The sequence below is a fragment of the Vicia villosa genome, linkage group LG3 (genome assembly GCF_029867415.1).
Source record: "Vicia villosa cultivar HV-30 ecotype Madison, WI linkage group LG3, Vvil1.0, whole genome shotgun sequence".
Taxonomy (NCBI): Eukaryota; Viridiplantae; Streptophyta; class Magnoliopsida; order Fabales; family Fabaceae; genus Vicia; species Vicia villosa.
This window is the reverse complement of record NC_081182.1, coordinates 14,192,452-14,200,709: the sequence shown is the minus strand read 5'-3', so window position 1 is coordinate 14,200,709 and position 8,258 is coordinate 14,192,452. Positions and strand designations below refer to the sequence as shown.

The window sequence follows — 8,258 nt, the reverse complement described above, 5'->3', positions numbered from 1 at the left end:
ATTGGTTTATTGAGTAAAAAGACTTGGTATTGACCAAGTATTGGATTATTGTGAACAATTGATTTTAAAGATGACTGATTTATTTAGAAATTAACGAAGATGGGTGAAGCGCTTTTGAAAATCACTTGATGTTGATCAAGCATTTTTATTTATGAAAGATTGATTTTAATCGCTGCTTATTATCCTGAGTTAACAATCATGTATCAACATAATAAAATAAATTAAGAAAAATAAAGACAATAAAAATAAAGACAATAAAAAATAAAGGGGAGAGGAACACACTATCAATACGAGGTTTGAGAAAATAAAAGAAAATACAAATAATGAAGCAAATAATGTATAAAATAAATAATAAAAGAGAGAGAGTTGTACTATCAATATAAAAGTAAGAATAAATAGCATAAAAGAAATAATAAAAATAGAGGAATGTATTATAAAGAATAAATAAATAAAACATAAAAGAAATGATAAAGGGTGTGGAGAATATTAATTAATTAAATACTTAAATTAAAAATAAAACAAAATTATTTTTGATGTTTTTAATATATGAGCAAATAAAATTTAATAGGTGCATGCTAAAAAAAATTGAAATCGGAAATAAAACAGCTAAACAAAACAAGTAAAACAAGAAAAAGAAACAAAAATAATAAAACATAGGTGTGTTAAGTTAAACAGGGTGTAAAAAGCAAAAGAGAAATTTATATATAACCAATTTTTTCTCCTAAAAATTAGGCAACTTTAGTTTGACACCAAATCTCAACCATTAAAAAAATTGATCAAACGGTCATTTAAATAAAATAAAATAATTAAAAATATATATAACCTATTTTTTCTCCTAAAAATTAGGCAACTTATTATACTGTTTGATCGATTACTATTAACAGTTGAGATTTGATGTCGAGCTAAACATTGACACCTTGGTGTCATTTGATCCTATTTTATATATATATATATATATATATATATATATATATATATATATATATATATATATATATATATATATATATATATATATATATATATATATATATAATTTGGATTGTTTGCATTTTTTTCTCTGATGCTCTTGGTTCAGTAGCAATTCCAACATTTAGATTATATTTTATGCCTATTTATTTTTCTTACTTATCAACCATTAGATTTAGAACAGGATAGAAGCTGAAGCGAAAAAGCTAGAGACGATCTATACACTATATAAAGTTCGAGTTCAATTATGACCGACATGTTTAATTTTAGATGATCTGTTTTGACATCTGAAAATGAGTGTTGGAAATTTTTTTTTTATATATATAATTCTACTTCTTAAGTTAACAATCAAATTAATAATTTTTTATATGTTAAGAATTTAAAAATAAATTTTAAAATTCTATTTACAAATTGAAATTTTAAAATTCTATTTATATAGGGTTTAAATTGTTTATTTATTTTTTCGATAAATAAAATAATAATAACGGCTATAAATTCATACACATAATTGATGTTATATAACTTTAATATTAAAAGTGATCCAAAAAAAAAAAAAACTTTAATATTAAATGATAGTGTTCAATCTAAAAATATTAAATATTTATCCGTTGAATTATAAATTGCTTAGGCGTCACTACGCCAAATTTGGCTTTTAGCAGCACCCCTACGAAAGCGCTTTTAGGAAAAGCGCTGGCATAGGCTTCGCTAAAGACAAAATTAAAAAACACGCTAAAAAAGCGCTCTAATAGTGGGGGGGTATGAAAGCGCTTTTAAGAAGCGCTCTGGTAGGGGGGGGTTGTGAGAGCGCTTTTCAAAAGCGCTCTGGTAGGTGGGGGGTACGAAAGCGCTTTACAAAAGCGCTCTGGTAGGTGGGGGGAACGTGGGGGGAACGAAAGCGCTTTTCAAAAGCGCTCTGGTAGGGGTGTTTAATGAGAGCGCTTTTTGTCAAAAGCGCTGGTATAGACCAGGCTATGAGAGCGCTTTTCAGAAGCGCTTTAGTAGCCTTTATTACTAAAAATTAAAAACCAAAACACGCGTTACTGTTTCTCATTTCTCTCTTTCGTTTTCTGCAGAACCCTTCCGTCCACCACTGTTCTTCATCCACAAACCCTCACTGCACGCGAAACCCTTCCGTCCACCACCATCGGCAACCACCGTCGGCGTCCCTCCGTCGGCTTCTCCTCCGTCACTCGTTTTATCCACCGCCGGTGAGTTTTAGGTTTAATTTTCAGTGAAAATTTTATTTGGTATCAAAGATTGAACTTCTGCCTGCAACTTGTTTGATGAAATGCCTGAAAGAAATGATTTGAGTTGATAATTGATGAAATGCCACAATCCTTAGTAGGTATTTTTAAATTCTAAGTTGATTTACTTCCGCTTTTCATGATTCAAAAATCCATGGTTTTTTGGCTGTAGTGTTGATAAAATTCTGAAGTTACTGAATACAAAATAGACTTGCCACTGTTTATCACAAAATTTTGGCATTTCATCAAACAATAGTAACATAGTACGGCTAAACTTGCACCATGAGTATCACAAAATTTTGGCATTTCATCAAACAATAGTATCACAAGTGTAGCTTATTAATGTATTAGAATGAGACTTTTCTATTAGAATTGAGTTAACCAAATCTTTGTGCCATCTTCAAATCTTTGTCTCTGGTTTCTACTTTAAAATATATATTATATACTTTTATTTATATATAATAACTCTATGATATATATGTTGTGTGTGTATGAGATTGAGAGTGATGGTATATATATATATTGTACAATAAATTGGCTTGTTCAAGGATGCCAAGTACTGTAAAGTATGAGAATGACAGCACATAGAGAAATTAAATAATAAATAATATATAATAATAGTAATAATATATACCTTATGAGAGTTGAATTAATGAGGAAGAGAGAAGGTAAAGAATGAAACAAGAGTGAGTTAATGTATATAGACAAGGATGATTCATAAGGTTTGCTTTTGAGCAAAAAGTTTTATAGCTTCGTGTTAGTAGTGGTGTATTTAATTAACTGCATCGTGTGTCTTGTGTTAGTAGTGTTAGTAGTGGTGTATTTAATTAACTGCATCATGAGCTATTCACCCATTCTTATTATAATCATACATTGAATTGAATTTCTTGTATAGGTCTGACTGGATTGATAACTTTGGATCTCTTTGGAGCTCGTATCATTGACTCTGGTACTACATATTTAGGAGTATGTACACACATCAAACTATTGTTGATTTCCTTTGTTCAATCGATTTTGTCTTGGTGGTTACTAACTTTGTGAATTTGCTATAGGGGTAACTTGTGTATAGTGAAAGTTTGATCGTTTCCCAGCCTAGTTCGACGTTTGGCGTTTTCTTGAGTTCGGTAACATCTGAGGTAAATTTCTTTCTCAAATTACTGGTATTATGATGAATTTGTCTGAAATTGTGTGATTATATATGTTACGTTTTATTGCTTCGGATTCATTCCGTTTATACTTTGCGTTTTGACAGAAACACATTAGTTTTATGTGTTTAGAGAGTTAATATAGGAGGTACTTACTAACTTTGTGAATTGAATTCGCCATAGGGGTTACTTGTGAAGAGTGGAAGTTTGACCGTTGTTGTTTAGCTTAATTAAGACATGGATAAGACATGGATGAATTCAAACCGATTGTCGAAAGAGTACGAGAAAGGGGTATGGGAATTTGTTGAGTTTGCGGTTGCGAACTCCAAAGACCCGCTTCGAATGCCGTGTCCTTGCTTGGGTTGCTGTTATGCCGGGGGTAAGGTTGACGGGAATCAGTTGGGATCTCATTTACTACGGTTTGGAATTGATAGAAGTTATACATGTTGGACAATGCATGGTGAGAAAAGTACCGGGAATGCTGGGTCGAGGTGTAATAGGAAGTATGCTTCAAACGACGATTGCACAGACACATACGATTGTGATCGAGTCGAAGAGATTGCAGAAGCGCTGGAAGAAGATCTAGCGGATTGTCCCAAAATGTTTGAGAGGTTGGTAAGCGATGCAGAGAAACCGTTGTATGATGGTTGTTCAAAATTCACAAGATTGTCTGCGGTGTTAAAGTTGTACAACTTAAAGGCGGACAATGGATGGTCGGATAAAAGTTTCACAGAGTTATTAGCCCTTATGAAAGATATGCTACCAGAGGATAATGTTCTTCCCAATCGAACGTACGAAGCCAAAAAGATGTTGTCTTCTATTGGAATGAGCTATGATAAGATACACGCATGTCCAAACGATTGCGTTTTGTTTCGAAACGAGTATGCAGCGTTGAATGAGTGTCCTAAATGTGGTGCCCCTCGATATAAGAAAAAGTTGTCTCCTGCTAAAGTCTTATGGTATTTTCCTATAATTCCGAGATTTAGACGCATGTATCGTAGTGAGACCGATTCAAGACACTTGACTTGGCATGCAGATGAAAGAATTATTGATGGAAAGTTGCGACATCCGGCAGACTCACCACAATGGAGTAAAGTTGATACTGAATATCCTGAATTTGGAAAAGAAGCAAGAAACCTTCGGTTGTCATTGTCTACTGATGGAATGAACCCGCATGGTATTCAAAGTATCTCGCATAGCACATGGCCTGTGATTCTTATGATTTATAACTTACCTCCGTGGCTATGTATGAAGCGTAAGTACATGATGTTATCTATGCTAATTTCTGGGCCTAAACAACCAGGGAATGACATAGACGTATACTTGGCACCCTTAATCGAAGATTTAAAGTTTTTGTGGGAGAGAGGTGTGGAGGTTTACGATGGGTATAGGAAAGAAAGTTTCAACTTGAGGGCGATGTTGTTTGGAACAATTAATGATTTTCCAGCATACGGAAATCTATCCGGGTACAGCAACAAGGGTCAAAAGGCGTGTCCTGTTTGTGAAGATGAAACCGATACGACACGATTGGCGCTTTGTCAGAAGAATGTCTTTCTCGGCCATCGTAGATTCTTAAATTCTAATCATCACTACCGTGGGTGGAGAAAAGCATTCAATGGAGAGGCCGAACATCGTACAGCCCCGCCTTTTTTGTCAGGTGATCAAATTTTTGAAAAGGTGAAAGATGTGAGCACTCAGTTTGGCAAGCCTTTTGCACATTCAATTGTCAAGGGTGGGTGGAAGAAGAAGTCAATTTTCTTTGAACTTCCATATTGGAAGTTGTTATACCCCAAAATTTGCCCACTTCTTTTTTCAGGAAAGTTTCAATATGAAAATTAAGAGTCTCATATAAACATGGATTTTTTCAAAATATCCTGACATATGAAGAACTTGGTTTTCAGAATTTTTCTTACACAGTAACTTGGCTTACAGTGGAATTTATTCTTACGCAAACGCCAAATACTGTTCTTTACTTCACATGCTATTTATTTATTTACAGATAAATAGTACTGACACAATTGGTACAGAGTTAAATCTTTTTGCAGGCGCAGAATCAGGAAACTCAGACTGTACTGGTAACAGTATATATTAGTTATTTATTATGTCTGTGTTTTTAACAAGTCATGTAAATAACTTTAATTTTTCAAACATAAAACAAAAACAACAAAAAAAAAGAAAATTAACTTTGACTGTTGATTTTTCACTCTAACTGCTGCTTCAGTACACGAACAGTCGGTTGACAGACAAACTGCAGACAGTACAATTCACAGTGATTTGTACAATCAATCAAATCAATCATTCACAATTCAAATTTCCAAGATTTTTGTGTTAGAAGTCTTCTGAATATCACATGATTAGCAGAAACTCAACACTGCACAAAAATCAGGTACGCTTAACTGCCTCCTATACAGACAGTCCCTAATCAGGGTTTTTCTTGTTTTAACAGGAGCAACAAGTTTTGAGAGCTCAAATGGATTTCATATACATCCATACATCTCAAAGTACCATCATACAAATTTTCAAACTTCAATTCACTCAGACGCACCGTCAGCAGCTCAAACAGTCAACAGACGACCCGTTTGACCAAAAAAGTCAACTGACAGTCAAAAATGAAATTTTTTGTCAAAGTCCATATTTTGTCAAAGGATTCAACATTTGATCATTGGATGATCACAATTCATCAAGGAAAGATCAAAAATCAACAAAACCCTAAGATTCAAAATTAGGGTTTTTGCCTGAAAAGTCAACTCAACTTTGACTGATCATAACTCTCTCATCCTTCATCCAAAAAATGTCAACCAAAGCTCATTTTGAAGGAAATTCAATTATCTTTCAAATGCAATTGATCCCATGGTCATAGCATTCACCATTTGAAAAATATGGCCAAAGACATTACAGGTCATTTTCAAAGTCAACAAAAAGACACTTTTTTCAAATAGACACACAAGGAGAACCAAAAATCATTTTGATATGAGACCAAAGACATTGGTTAGAGGACTCTTTGAGGTTTCCAAAAAGTGCAAGATCTCCTTCATATGACAAAAATTGAAGGATTTACACCTTGTTGAAGTTGGCTAAATTTTGGGAAAATGCATGAAATCAACATTGCTCAAAAATGTTTTTTTTCCAAATGAGTCCAAGTTTTTATGGTCCAAACATCTTTGCCATGTTACTATGGGCCTCCCACGACCAAGACAAAGCCCACATCTTTATTGGCCATTTTTTGCATAATTTTATCTTACTTTAAGATTAAAATTAAAAGGAAAATGCATGGATAATGGTTGCTTGGCCTCCAAGTATGACTCACTTCAAGGAATCTTCATTTTTTCTGCAAGAATTGAAGAGCAAGGCAAGAGCATTGAATGGAGTCAAGGCTTGGTCAAAAATTCAAAGTTTTTTAATATTAAAGAACCAAACTTTCAACAAAGGCAACTATAGCTTCTTGCTTCACTTCCAAGCAGCCTTTGGGCTATAAAAGGAGTAGCATACTTCAGCAACAGGAGGAGGACACGATTTGTAACAAGAGCATAGCCTTCTTCATCACAAAAATTCTCCAAAAATCTCAAAACTTTGTAAAATTCAAATTCAATTCTCCAATCAATATTAATACAAACCAAGCATTCTAATCATCTTCTCAAAGATAATAGAGTAAGATTGAACTTTAAACACAGGCCCATGAGAGTCGTATAAAGCATATAATACTCTTCATGTACATATGAATTTTATTTTCGTTTTTGTATATGCAACTGATTTCAATGCTAACCAACCATCCTATCATGCTCATAAGGTCCTATGCAAATGATCTGGGCCTTAACATGCCAACTCCCACGTGAGGATAGCCATATGCCATTAACATAAGCTTATGAGTGTTCATACTTTAACATCTTCGAACCTATAGCTATGAGCATCAAACCACGAAACTAATGACATATTTGGATTCAGGGCATCATGTTTAGTGGATCTGGGTTGTTTTCATATGTTGCTAACGTGTGTTCTTGCAGGTTTGGGAAGCTACCGAAAATAACGTTTTTGTATCGTGAAATAGAGGGGGTTAAAAACCCCCGCTATATGTCTGAAAAAGTGCATGGGACGGAGGTTGAAGACGACCACGCGTCCGAGCGTGGTTCGTCAGTCAACTTTTCAACCTTCTCTCCTCTGTTTCCATTGGTCCATGCAGGCGAGGGTGGGGACCAGTCTGACTTTGGTCTCCCACTAATCCCATGCCTTGCTTTAATCATGTGCTTCATGTGACCTCAGATCTGAACCCTTGGATCAATTCAATCTCCAATCCAACGCCTCACACACGCAGCTACACCATGCTCCCTCAGTCAACTTCCACACTGAATAAGTATCCTTTTTATATTTTCTATTTTATTTTATTTTTATTGCAAAAATAATTAAAAATAGTTTTAAATTCCAAAAAAAATTCCCCAAAAAATATTTTAAACTTCTAAAATAATATATTATTTTCTGAAATAAAAATATTTTATTTTTCTTCAAAATTTCAATATTTTTCATAATTAATTAGTATGTATTTATATATTTGCTTATTAATTATTTTAATTAGTCAAAAAATCATAAAAAAATTGTTCTTTGTGTTAAATATTGTTTATATATCATAAACTAATTTTGTACATATTTAGGATAATTTTATCATTAAGTCTTAATTATTTGTGTAATTATTTATATAATTATGTTTTAATTAACTTAAAAAATCCAAAAACAATTTCAAAAATTCCAAAAAAAATTAGTTTTGTTCTAAAATCAATTAACAAACATTTTGTACATATTCTAAACTTATTTTCTAAGTTTGATCATTTTTTCATCTTTTCTTTATTTTAAAATTAATTAATCATGCATTAATTATATTTAAAATAAATCATAAAAATCCAAAAAATAT

At 32.9% G+C, this 8,258-nt stretch overlaps 1 long non-coding RNA gene across 1 annotated transcript; it reads left to right on the top strand.

Annotated features, from left to right (window-relative positions):
• The first annotated feature begins 1,863 nt into the window (after positions 1–1,863).
• Positions 1,864–3,344, top strand: LOC131654949 (uncharacterized). Its single transcript, XR_009299610.1, has 3 exons — positions 1,864–2,177; positions 3,109–3,179; positions 3,266–3,344. It is a non-coding gene; the product is annotated as an uncharacterized LOC131654949 (long non-coding RNA).
• The last annotated feature ends 4,914 nt before the right edge of the window (positions 3,345–8,258 follow it).